Source organism: Acomys minous, assembly GCF_964271855.1.
Source record: "Acomys minous genome assembly, chromosome: 9".
In the NCBI taxonomy this organism is placed as follows: domain Eukaryota; kingdom Metazoa; phylum Chordata; class Mammalia; order Rodentia; family Muridae; genus Acomys; species Acomys minous.
The window spans coordinates 58,329,801-58,342,145 of record NC_140490.1 but is presented as its reverse complement, the minus strand read 5'-3'; the positions used below and the strand labels follow the sequence as shown (position 1 = coordinate 58,342,145).

The 12,345-nt window shown below is 45.9% G+C and overlaps 1 protein-coding gene across 2 annotated transcripts in view; it reads left to right on the top strand.

Moving 5' to 3' along the window:
- CDYL (chromodomain Y like) overlaps positions 1 to 12,345 on the top strand; it is a 219,564-nt gene that overhangs the window by 5,164 nt on the left and 202,055 nt on the right. For both annotated transcript variants that reach the window (XM_084795437.1, XM_084795438.1), the window contains exon 2: positions 4,611 to 4,746. The gene's annotated coding sequence lies outside the window, so the exon portion shown is untranslated. The remainder of the gene's footprint in view (positions 1 to 4,610; positions 4,747 to 12,345) is intronic.

Genomic DNA, 12,345 nt, shown 5'->3' with positions numbered 1-12,345 from the left:
GAGAACAGACTTCCGAAAGGTTCTGCCGTGACCAGCTGTCTTCCCTGTTCTCCCCTCAGACTTTCCTTCAAGTGAAACAGAAGACCTTGCCTCCTGCTTTGTACTCTACAAACTGTGTCCTCCTGAGTAATGGGGTCACTCACCTCAGTGTAGAACCACAGCATGCAGGAAAACTCAGATGTGGAGGCTGTTTTCTGAAAAGTGTTCCACAGAGTACATCTTTCTCATGTCGCACACATTTTTGGACTTAAAATTAACTTATATGTATAAGACTAAGCTTGCCTGTGGTTTGGATAGAGGACATCTTAAACTGGCCAGGGAAGAGGCAGTGGAGGCCCAGGAAGGCGGGAGAGTACAAACAAAACCCAATAACAGATCAGTAGAAGCAGACCCTGGGAACACACTTTGTGCAGAACAAACTCTAAGGTCAGCCTGAAGGCAAGAAGACACCCTTAGGGGGCTTGGCCTCCTTCTCATGGTGGAGCAGCTCCGCCGAGTAACAGCCCTGGGAATCCTAGCATGAAACGTGAAGATTAGAATCCTGAACTCCAGCAATATTGGCTCAGATGTCCCATTTCCTTTGGTGGCATTAGAGCGTTCTCTATACTCACATAGTGTAGGGGTGCAATGCTTGCGGCGTCCCCAGAGAAGGGAAAGGAAGTGAGGAAGACAAGAAGAGGTGAGTCACACAAGTGACTGCTGTCCCTAGCTGAGGCAGATGGTAGCCCAGGGCAGTCTTCTCTCCAGGCGTAGCCAGAAGGACACTTGCGTCGAGAACGGTTGTGGACTGAGGATTCTCATGGCCTCTAACCTGACACACGGGGACCCTTCTTATTTACACACCCTGCCACCTGGAGCCACGCACTCTCCATGTCCCCAAAAGAACAAGTGTTAGGAGTTAGAGCCAAAGGAGTTAGAGTTCAACATGGCCCCAGTTCATAAGAAATGAAAAAAACCCTCACAGCAGCTCCTTGGTTACAGCAAGGCAAGCCATGGAAACTGTGTGGTGAGGGCGGGTTTCTTCCTAGTTCTGTCATGTACTGAGTGTGTGACCCCGGGCTCTGTGTCTATGATTCATTCTACAGCTATCAAGTGAGGTCAGGGGAGATCCAGGCAAGATGGCCCTTTGAACATGGCGCATCTCGTTTATGAACAGGAAGTAGGAATAAGATTACTAAGCCTTCAGGGAGAAGAAGGCTGGAAATTCCCTCCAGAAATCCGGTGTCACTCTCTGCAAGCACCCAAGTCCTTGCACCCATGGTTCTCAGCCACACTTTTACTGGGAGCACCCAGAGGCAGTTTTTTGACCTTCAAGGCCAGAGAAAAAATTGCCACCCCAAGATGAAGAGGTGCATGGTAATTTGCAAGCACCAAGGGATGACCTCTCAGCCCCTTTATCAACTTTACCCGACATCTAACAATGAGTCAACTTCTACCATGGACCTATTAAAAGGCCACTTGGCTTTTAACGTGTCATTTGAACGTCAAGCAACTGGGTAGACATTCCACTATTACTTAACTAGAAATTAAGTGGGGGGGAAAAAGCTGAGTGCAAATGATGTTTGCTTCTTGCTTAAATTATGCCTAGAGAAACACAAATATCTCACCAGTGAAATGCTCCCATGAAACTCTCTGTGGATGATAATGGTGGCTTGCATTTGCTAGCTGTGGATGTGTCATGATGTGTCAGAGGTCTGTGTCCTTTCATGCATTCTTATGACATGTGTGATGTGACTAGCACATGACAGATGCAGACACTGATGATAAACCAAGCCGATGTAAGGACCAGCTGCCATTCATGTAGCTCTCACTATGGAAAAACGGGAGATGGGGTAGTGTATGTCTTCAGTGTCAGACCACACTCGACCAGTAAACCTCAGGCGAGGCCTGCAAGGGACACACCATCTGATTTAGAAAGACCTCAGTTTCCCCAATTGCTTGTGTTGACCACAGCAATCTTGATGTACCCATCTCAGCTTGGATGGAGAGTGAGGTCAGTTGCCTGGACATGTTGGAGTAACTCCGGGGTCCAGATCTTTGGTACCCTATACCTGCTTCAGAATACTGAAACCAGGAGTTGATATATCTCTAGTGCCGTTTCTCAAACCACAGGGGACAGAGAATAGCAATTAGTAGGCTACCTGGGCTTAGGTCCCAGTTGTGCCACTACCACGTGAGGAAAGTTAACCACTGTGAGCTAAGCGCCTCAGCTATAAAGTAAGAATTATTAAAGAAGATTTGATCACAAGGTTATTTGGAATTTTCAAGGGCCCATATGCAGTGCTCGGTGTACTGCCTGTTACAAACTACAACTCTCTCGGCGCTAAGATATTAAAACAGGGGCTCAGTGAGCAAGGGTGCCTGCTGACAAGCCTGACCATCTGAATTGCATCCCGGGGGTACTTGTTAAGGAAGCAGAGAATCAAACCCTGAAGGACTGACACTACAGTAAATTCCCACTCACTGCCGTGAACCCTTCCTGTCAGATTGTCAGGGAGGGTGGTGGACAAAGACTAGAGACCCCCTGAAGGATGATGTAACATCCTGACAGAGCATGGGCTGGCATAGTGAGGCGGGGGGGGGGGGGGGGGAGTGGGCAGGGGGAGGGCAGACTAGAATAGGACCTGGAAATACAGAGTGTTTCCAGGGAGTGAGAACCAAGCAGCAGCTGTTTCAGAGCAATGGGAGGTTTGGCATCGGTGGTGGTGTGACAACCTATGCCTTTTGAGATTTCTTTCAAAAAAGAAAACGGGGGCTATTTCCCTTGCTTTATAAGACACAAAGGCGAAAAGGTCTCTCATTTCCTAAGTGGTTTTAACTTGTGTCATACACAGTGAGGCCGAACGTCAACTGAGGCGGTAGATCAAATCGCTGTTGCCAACACAGGCAACTGGGGAAACAGGTCTTTCTAAATTAGTGCATAGAATTCTCTTGCAGGCCTCACCTGAGATTTGCTGGAGAAATGCTGCGTGACTCTCTAAAGACATAATAACATCCCCCTGTTTGTCCACGACGCCAAAAGTTATCCCTGAAGAGAACTAACTCCATATGCGCATGTGCACACACAAATAAAATAAAGAAATTGTGCTTTAGGACACCAAAGATCCCTCAATACCTCTGAGATCTTCAGAGAGTTGGTCTTCTCTCCTCAGCTGCCAGCTTCCTCCATTTTCAGCACCCTTGAGCATCCTCTCAGATGCCAGGGAAAATGTTATTGATGTTAAATAGAACTGATGTGGAAGACCATTCACGTGGAGCCCACAACGGGCTCACTTTTCACTTCTGTGTCTTAAAAAGCAAGGGACGTGGCCTCGATTTCATTTTTCCCAAAATGCATCCCCGAGCCCGTAGACTGCAACACCGTCTCTGATGTCAAACCACTGCTCTGCAAACAGCTCCTGCTTGTTCCTCCTGGCTCCCTAGCAAGGCATCACTTCCTGTCTCTGTCTGAGCATCTCGTTCCTTCTGTGCTTTCCATTCTTTTGAATTAGATGTTCAGGACATGTCTGTCTCCCTGCTAAGCTAGAGTCCACTTGAGGACAGGAACATCTCCTCGTCCATCGGCATTCTCTGATCTCTCGCAGAAGGGAAAGAGAGGCTGGGAGGACCAAGGGGAGCACAACTGGAGAGTGCTTTCCAGGAGGAGGCAGGAAGAACTGGAGTGATTCTTCTTGTGTGACACAAACGGTTATGAATGATAACCTTCTGGCCATTGTGGCTCATTCTTTATGTACTGTAATAGATGATGATAGTCAAACTCTGGTGCCCCATATTTGACCATGTCCTTTGGATGGAGATGCCTGGTGGCACTCAGAGGAAGGATAACAGGTCACCAAGGAGAGACTTGATACCCTATGAACATATACAGAGGGAGGAGGTCCCCCTCAGTCACAGACATAGGGGAGGGGAGTGGGGGGGGGAAGCGGGAGGAAGGGAGGAATGGGAGGATACAAGGGATGGGCTAACAACTGAGATGTAATATGAATAAATTAATAAAAAAAATAGATGGTGATAATAGCCGGGCATGGTGGCGCATGCCTACCATCCCAGCACTCAGGAGGCAGAGGCAGGTGGATCTCTGTGAGTTCAAGGCCAGCCTGGGCTACAAAGCCAGTCCAGGACAGCCAAGGCTACACAGAATAACCCTGTCTCAAAAAACAAAACAAAGCGGGAGGTGCGGGGGAGGGGGGCTAGCTAAAGAAATGGCTCAGTGGTTGAAAGCATGGACCCAGGTTCAATTCCCAGCACCTGCATGGCATCTCACAATTGTCTATTGCTCCAGTTCCAGGGCTTCTGACACCCTCACACAGACATACATGCAAACAAATTTTTTTTAATTTTTTAAAAATTAAAAAAGAAACCAAGAAATGTTTCTATTGTAGTGGGGAGGAAAAGCAAGTTTGACAACTTTAACAATTGTTTTTTACTTTTTTACTTAATGTGCTGTTGCTTGGACTTGGTGCTAAATGATATTTACTACTTCCTCAGCAAAGCACAGAACGCTGGCTGGCTCTCAGAAGCAATAAGACCCTGGGAAAGTACCTAAAGGCTGTGAGCCTTGGTTTCCCATCTACTCTAATAAATTCCTCCTGTTGGGATTGTCATTGCAGGTGGTGATCTGAGAACAGAGACCCAGGAGAATTTTATGGCATTGCAGGCAGACCACAACCAGCCTGAAGGGAAAGCAAGAACACAGCCCAGACACACATAGGCACACCTGAAACTTATCCCTGGAGGGAAAGAACGGTAAGACCCACCAGGAGCCAAACTGGTTCTTAGAGAGTAGAGCAGAAATATCAGATCTCCCCCCACGTAAAGATTGTATTGGTGCGTATCTAGACCTTGCGTGATACAAGCATGGAGACACTCCACGGCCACATCCCAAGTGGAGCATTCTTTTCGTAGGGAAAATGTTACTGATGTTAAATAGAACTGATGTGGAAGACCATTCCACAGAGCCTGCTCCCCTGACTCCTCCCACATGGCTTCTTTAATTTTTTTTTTTTTTTAAGCCAGAATTTCCATTTCAGCATAGTGGTTACTTTAGTCTCTTCTGTTGCTTTTCTTGATAACTTTTGATGACCTGAGACATACTTGGCTGGCTTCCATTTTCCACTTCCTCCAGGTGAAAGATGGCTCATCCCACGCCCTGTGTTTATAAGAGCCAGAAAAGGCTACCCTGATTCTTTTAGTTAAGCTCCACTAAGGGGACAGCTGATTTCCTGACAGAGCAAGATAGAACGAGGCCAGGATCTTCTTCATTGCTGAGGAATATCTAGCAAGTCAGCATGGTGCAGAAGCCAGCAGCCTAGCGGTCCTTCTCAAGAGTCTTTCGCGTTTGTTGTATCTCAGAAACTTGGAACTTGGAGTTCAAGTGGTAGGCGATGAGAAAGACAAAGACATGGACTCCCGGCCGAGTTTTTCTTCTGCAGACAGAATAACATAATCCAATCAATGCTACACGGAGGGCACAAAATAGCTGCTCCCCAAGGGGGACAAAGCCTGGTGAGATCTAATGAGGGAGAGATTAGATGGCATCAGGCCAGAGGTGAGCGCGATGAGTGTGAAGTTAAGCGTGCTCTCGAGTGCAGTCGGAGGCAGGCACAGGAGCCTCAGACAGAAACCAGGAAGAAGGGGCACCATATTTGAGAGGGGGTAGCGCCCCTTCCCACACTCCTCAGCTTCTGGAGCCCAGGGAAGTGGGGCTTTTTTATTCCTCAGCAGAGACACTGCAGTCCACCCACCTCAGCACATAAAAGCAGGCATTTCTGCTTAGGCAAAGTTGCATTTTTCAGTGTTTTAAATGAAAAAGCTTTTCATGTCGTTTTTCTCATTTTAAAGGCAGTATTTGCAGTTTCTTTTTTTTTTTGTTCTTGGTATTTGAGGCATTTTATTGGTTTTGTTTGTTTGTTGAGACTGAGTTTCACCCTGTCTGTCCTGGAACTCTATGCACACTAGGCTGGCCTTGAATTCACACGGATCCACCTACCTTTGCCTCCTTAGTGCTGAGACTATTGGCTAAAGTGCTACCGTGCCCAGCTTTGTTGGGGTTTCTTTGTTGTTGCTGGGTTTTGGTGGTAGTGGTGATGGTGGTGGTGGTGGTGGTGGTGGTGATGGTGGTGGTGGTGGTGATGGTGGTGGTGGTGATGGTGGTGGTGGTGATGGTGGTGATGGTGATGGTGGTGGTGGTGATGGTGGTGGTGGTGGTGATGGTGGTGGTGGTGGTGGTGGTGATGGTGGTGGTGGTGATGGTGGTGGTGGTGATGGTGGTGGTGGTGATGGTGGTGATGGTGATGGTGGTGGTGGTGATGGTGGTGGTGGTGGTGGTGGTGGTGATGGTGGTGGTGGTGGTGGTGATGGTGGTGGTGGTGGTGATGGTGGTGGTGGTGATGGTGGTGATGGTGATGGTGGTGGTGGTGATGGTGGTGGTGGTGGTGATGGTGGTGGTGGTGGTGATGGTGATGGTGGTGATGGTGGTGATGGTGGTGGTGGTGGTGGTGGTGGTGGTGGTGATGGTGGTGGTGGTGGTGGTGATGGTGGTGGTGGTGGAGGTGGTGGTGGTGATGGTGGTGGTGGTGGAGGTGGTGGTGGTGATGGTGGTGGTGGTGATGGTGGTGGTGGTGATGGTGGTGGTGGTGGTGGTGGTGGTGATGGTGGTGGTGGTGGTGGTGGTGATGGTGGTGGTGGTGGTGGTGGTGGTGGTGGTGGTGAATAGTGGTGGGGAGGTAGGGGGGTTGGTGATGGTGATAGTAGTTGTTTGCTTGCTTGCTTGCTTGTTTGTTTTGAGACAGCATCTTATGTAGTTCAAGGATTGAACCAAGGATGACTTTGAACACCTGGTCCTCCTACCTCTACCTCATTTAACGTTTTTTGGAAATCCTCACAAAAAATAAATAAAAGTAAATAAGGTTTGTTCCCTAAATTTTCTATTGGATTAATGTAAATTAATAGCCGCATGCTGATTCTGTTTTCGTGAACATGTTTTTTAAAACAAACATCGAGTTGTATTTTATGTAACTTTTGGTGTTAATTTTATACTGAATAATAGCTTACAGTCATCTTGACATCTGTGTCACCATTTTGGATCCCTGCAGGTTTCCCAGCCCCACTCAATACTCAAGTGTTATTCTTGTGTTTTTACATAACGCTATGGTAAGCATCACTGTGTGCCTCTGAGCTTGAATCTGTGCATCTCTCCTTAGTCTACATCTACAGAAGTAGGATTAGAGGGCCAAAAAAATATGTTTGGCTGAATTAACCTATATTATAAAAGTCGAATGGTTTAAAGTTTAACTACATCTCACCTCCAGCTACGTACTTCTTGCTCATCTCGCTATCTTGACCCACACACACACTCTCTCTCTCTCCCAAACGCCTGAGGTAACCACTGCATGGTCACTTTTAGACATCAGGATATTCACCTTTAGAGATTTTAAAGTCATGATCCATTATGAAGACAAAAATAGAGCCACAAGAATAATGACATAATGAAGAAGGCAAGATGGGGCATGAGCGTGGTCTTTAACTAGTGTACTTTGAATCAGACCATTGTTGCCCATGAGTAGGCATTACGAGTTAAAAAAATCTGTCCATCTGCATGGAAGATGTAGATGACTCATAAGCCCTCTTTTATCCAAATGGTCACCAGGACTTTTATCTCCAACACCTTTTGTCACTTGCTCCAGAATAATTTTGCCGCCATATTGGAGAAAGAAAATTGCCTGTGCTGACAAAGCAAGCTCACTCACATCTGGAGCAAATTCTCCCCCTTAGTGGCTGATATTCCTTCCTGTGCTTCATTTCCATGGTTAAAGGCACTGAGGATTATGCCCACATGATTACCTTAGTCCACTCATCTTAGCCCCCACTGCACTGTCAGCCTCCTCGTTGTCATCACAAACTACACTGTCAAATCACTCATGAGGGCAAGTCCCCGACGCCAAAGAGAGCCTCTTGAGGGATCCTAGTACCATATTCCGTGTTCTCACAACTCTGAATCTTCTAGTTTCTTCAGTGTTGCAGTGACTTGAAAATATGACCAAAAGCAATTTAGGGGAGGAAAGAATTTATTCTGCTTACATGTTCAAGTCACAGGCCACCACTGAGGGGAACTGGAAAGTGAGTCAAGCAGGAGCTGGAAGCAAAAGCCACAGAGGGTGGGGCTTGGTGGCACACACCTTTGATGCCAGCACTTGGCAGGCGGAGGCTGAGGCAGGTGGATCTCTCTCTCTCTCTCTGTCAGCCAGTTCCAAGCCAGCATAGTGTACAAAGTGAGTTCAGGACAGCCAGGTCTATCACACAGAGAAAAGGCCATGGAGGAACACTGCTTGCTGGCTCACTTACAGTCTCAAACTTAGCTTTCTTCCACAGCCCAAAGCCATCTGTCCAAGGAATAGTGCTGCCTATGCCCATTATCAATCAACATAACCTCGAGCATGCCAATCTGACCTGTGCAGTCCCTCAACTGAGACTCCTTTCTCAGGGGACTCTAGGCTGTATCAAGTTCACAATGAAAACTAAGTTAGACACTGAAGAAAAACATTGTCATTCAAACTTAAAAAAAAATATGGTCTCAAAATATATGGGAGTATATATAATACAGTTTTAAAGATCTATGTATTTATTTGTGTGTGTGTGTGTGTGTGTGTGTGTGTGTGCGCACTTGTACACAAATGTATAGGTGTATATGCCTGAATAATTGCAGAGGCCAGAAGATGCTGTTCAGTGCCTTTCTGTCATTCCTTCCCCTCTGAACTTGGAGCTGGTTTTCTCAGGTGGTGGTGGGGGGGGGAAGCCAGAATCTTCCTATCTCTTCTCCCCCAGAGCAGGGGTACAGATGTACATACCCAGGACACGTGACTTGTCACACGGACATTAAGATCAACTTCTGTCCTGATGACTGTGCAAGCAAGCACTTTGGCATTGGAGTTGTCATTCTCCAGCCTCTGTACTTCAAATGTTAAACCCTAATTGGGATGAATGATGGAGTGCTGATGTCCGTGGTTCTGGGGATTGCCCGTCGTCCCCTCTGCTTGTTAGGCGTGTGCTCTAGCAGGGAACTATATCCCCAGCACTACTTTACTTTTATGTTGACACAGAGTCACACCAGGTTGCCCAGGATGGCCCTGCATTTGCAGTTTAATCCCATCAGGATTTGAAACTTCAATCCCCCTGTTTTAGCCTCATGAGTAGCATTACAGACCTGTGGCACCAGCCAGGCTTTTGATTAAGTGTTTGCTTGCTTGCTTCCTTGCTTGCTTGCTTGCTTGCTTGGTTTTTGATAGAAAGTCTTGCTATGTAGTATAGGCTGCTTTTGGTGGGGGGGGCTTTGGGGTTGATACAGGATTTCTCTGTGTAGCCCTGGCTATCCTGGTAAAGGCATGCACCACCACAGTCCAGCAAGGCTGTGTTTTAAAAATGGGTCCTTGCTACGTGGATTAAGCTGGTCTAGTACTCACTGGATAGCCCAGACTGATCTCAAATTCACAACAATCATTCTATCTCGATGCATGTTGTTTTCTTTTCTTTCTTTCTTTCTTTTTTAAAAACAGTTTGATGTACAAATAGATGTCTTCTCGTTGTGAATTCCCAGCTATCCATTGTAGACACTCAATGGAGGCTTGTGAAAATGAGCTAAATCAGTTTGCCTGTCACGTCACTCATTCTTTTATTGGTTTTAGACCTAAGGTAGCCTGGTGTCTTAGACTCCTCTCCTGTTGCTGCTATAGAACACCAAGAATGAACCACTTACAGGAGAAAGAGCTTGTTTTACCAATTCAAGGTACAGCCTATCCTGATGGGAAATCAAGGTAGCAGGAGCTTGAGTAACTACACATGTCAAGTCTACTGTCAAAACACAGCAATGTATGCATACTGTTACTTGATATTCTCTATCTCTGTCTCTGTTTGTATCTATCTATCTATCTATCTCTCTGTCTATCTATCTTTCTCTCTATCTATCTATCTCTCTGTCTATCTATCTCCTTCTCCACACATTGATAGAGTTCAGGATCTCGGCCCTGAAATGATAGCACCTACAGTGGCTGGGTCTCCCCAGCTCAGTTAACATAATCTAGATAATTGCCCACAGGAGTTACACAGAGGCGTAGCCTTCTAAATTATTCTAACCATCTATGGAGGTTGGAATTGAATTTCTGATCCTCCTGTCTCTAGCTGCCAATGTGCTAGATTACAGGCATATGGCACTGTACCCAAGTCATACATCTTTATAGTATTTTGTAGTTGGAAAGTAATATTAGAACTAGCCATCTTATAAACAATATTTTATTGCCTAAAGAATAGAAAGATAGTGCCAAGGAGTTCCCTGAGAAGCCTGAAGGTATCAAATCCTCAATTTAAAAAGGGAGGGTGGCTGGTGTATGGTAGTAGCCATTGATCCCAGCATGCCTGAGGCAGAGAGGCAGGTGAGCCTCTGTGAGTTCCAGGACAGCCAGGACCACATTGTCTTTAACCACAGTAAATACTGCTATTTTATTTTCAATAATTTGTCCAAATCCTAGGAGGCTGCAAGGACTTGAAGATCAGAAGTTGATCAGAAAAAAAAAACTAATATTAAATGGCAGAGGAAAGGGAGATCTATTTTAAACCCTGTCTTACTGGAGGGCATGCCCAAAGGCTCGGCTATTGGAAAACATTTCACTGAATTGGAAAAGGATACAGATCATGGTGAATTTCCACCCTAACTTGGTTTCCTCCTCCCAGGCAGCTTATTTTCGAATGCAATATGATAAGTGTTAATATTATCATTTAATAAACATTTATAATGATGAAAAATAAAATATGCTATATTCTAACTCGTTACCACAGTATAAATAAGGATTGAGTCTCAAAATATTAGCTTCATTGAGGACTGTTCCCTTTTCTTTCTAATTGACCTGCCTTCTGGGGATTAAAATATATCAACAAATGGAGTTAGCAACGCAAAGCAACATAGTATGCTCTTCAGAGCACAGAAGTATCTTCTTCTACTCTTGGCATACTACTCTGTAGGAAAAACAGGAAAAAAAGACACTATGTTTAAAGGTGGATGGGTTTTTTTTTTTTAATTAGAGACCATATTTCAGCAGCTGTTTGTCACGGTGAGGCACTTGCCACTCTCCGTTCCAAACCTCCTAATAAGCATTTATCCATCTCATTTTACTGCAGTATGTGTTCCTTGGTGACTTCCCCAGAGAGGCAACAGCCTCAGACTGAGCACAACACAACAATATGTGCTCTGTTCGCTTCACAGCAATTTACTTTAAGACATTCCGACACAGATCTCATTATAGATCAGAAGATTGTGTTATTGCATAATAAGACGACTTTAGCTTAAATGCAAACATAGAAGCCTATCTTAAACACAGATAATGGTCCTAAAATCCAATGAAAATGTAAAAGAGAGTTTATGCTGCAGTAGAAAGCCCTAAGTCTGGGGAACCCACCCCACACACCAAGACAGAGGCCATTTAGTCACCGCTCAACAATCCGAATGAAATATGGCAGCAAAGCATCACATTTGATTGCCCTCCACAAGCCTTTCTTGAATGCTGTACTGTGTAGAGCAGGCTGTGCTGAACAGGAGTCAGGCATGGTCCAGGAAGGAGACAGACGGCTTGGTTAAACTGAGTAACTGTGGGAACATCCCATAGAGAGGCTATTTACCAAGACATGGGCAGCATTAGGGGAAACAGATGGAAAAAAAGTATGGTAGGCTTACAGAAGTGAGGAGCCACATGTACCTAAAGAATCAGGGAAGGCTGTCCAGCTCGCAGTAAGCCAACAGGGAGGGAGCCCCTAGATTTGCACTAGTGCCTCCCATTGGCCAAATCCTCCCTGAAGGCAGAGGGAGGGAAGCTGGCTCAGGCTCCACATCTGCCAACATCCTGAAGCACAGGCCCAGTGCTCAAAGAAGATGATGTGTATTTACAACCAATACCGACTGCTTAGGTCATGGGCAGCACTGTTATCTTATCCATTCATGGTGTGTTTTCAACATTTGCCCAGAACTAGGCTTACTCTGTCTGCTTGGAACGTCGCCCACCCGGTCCTCGATTTCTGTTGGTCCTGAAATCACTGAAACCGTGAGCCAAAATAAACCTTTTCACGTGCTTGTTACCTCCAGGACCTTGGGTATTTGTTACAGCAACAAAAGATGATTAGCAAAAGGGCAGAGCTCTAATCACTTCTCAAAGGTCCCACCTCTTGGTCGCTCAGAGTCGCGATGAATTTCAAAATGCGTTTTGTAAGGGACAAACCATATCCAATAAGTAGGAAATTATTTAGTCCACCCTATCTGCCTCTTTATATGCATGGTTGAGCCTTGGGTGGGTCCTGTATTCATTC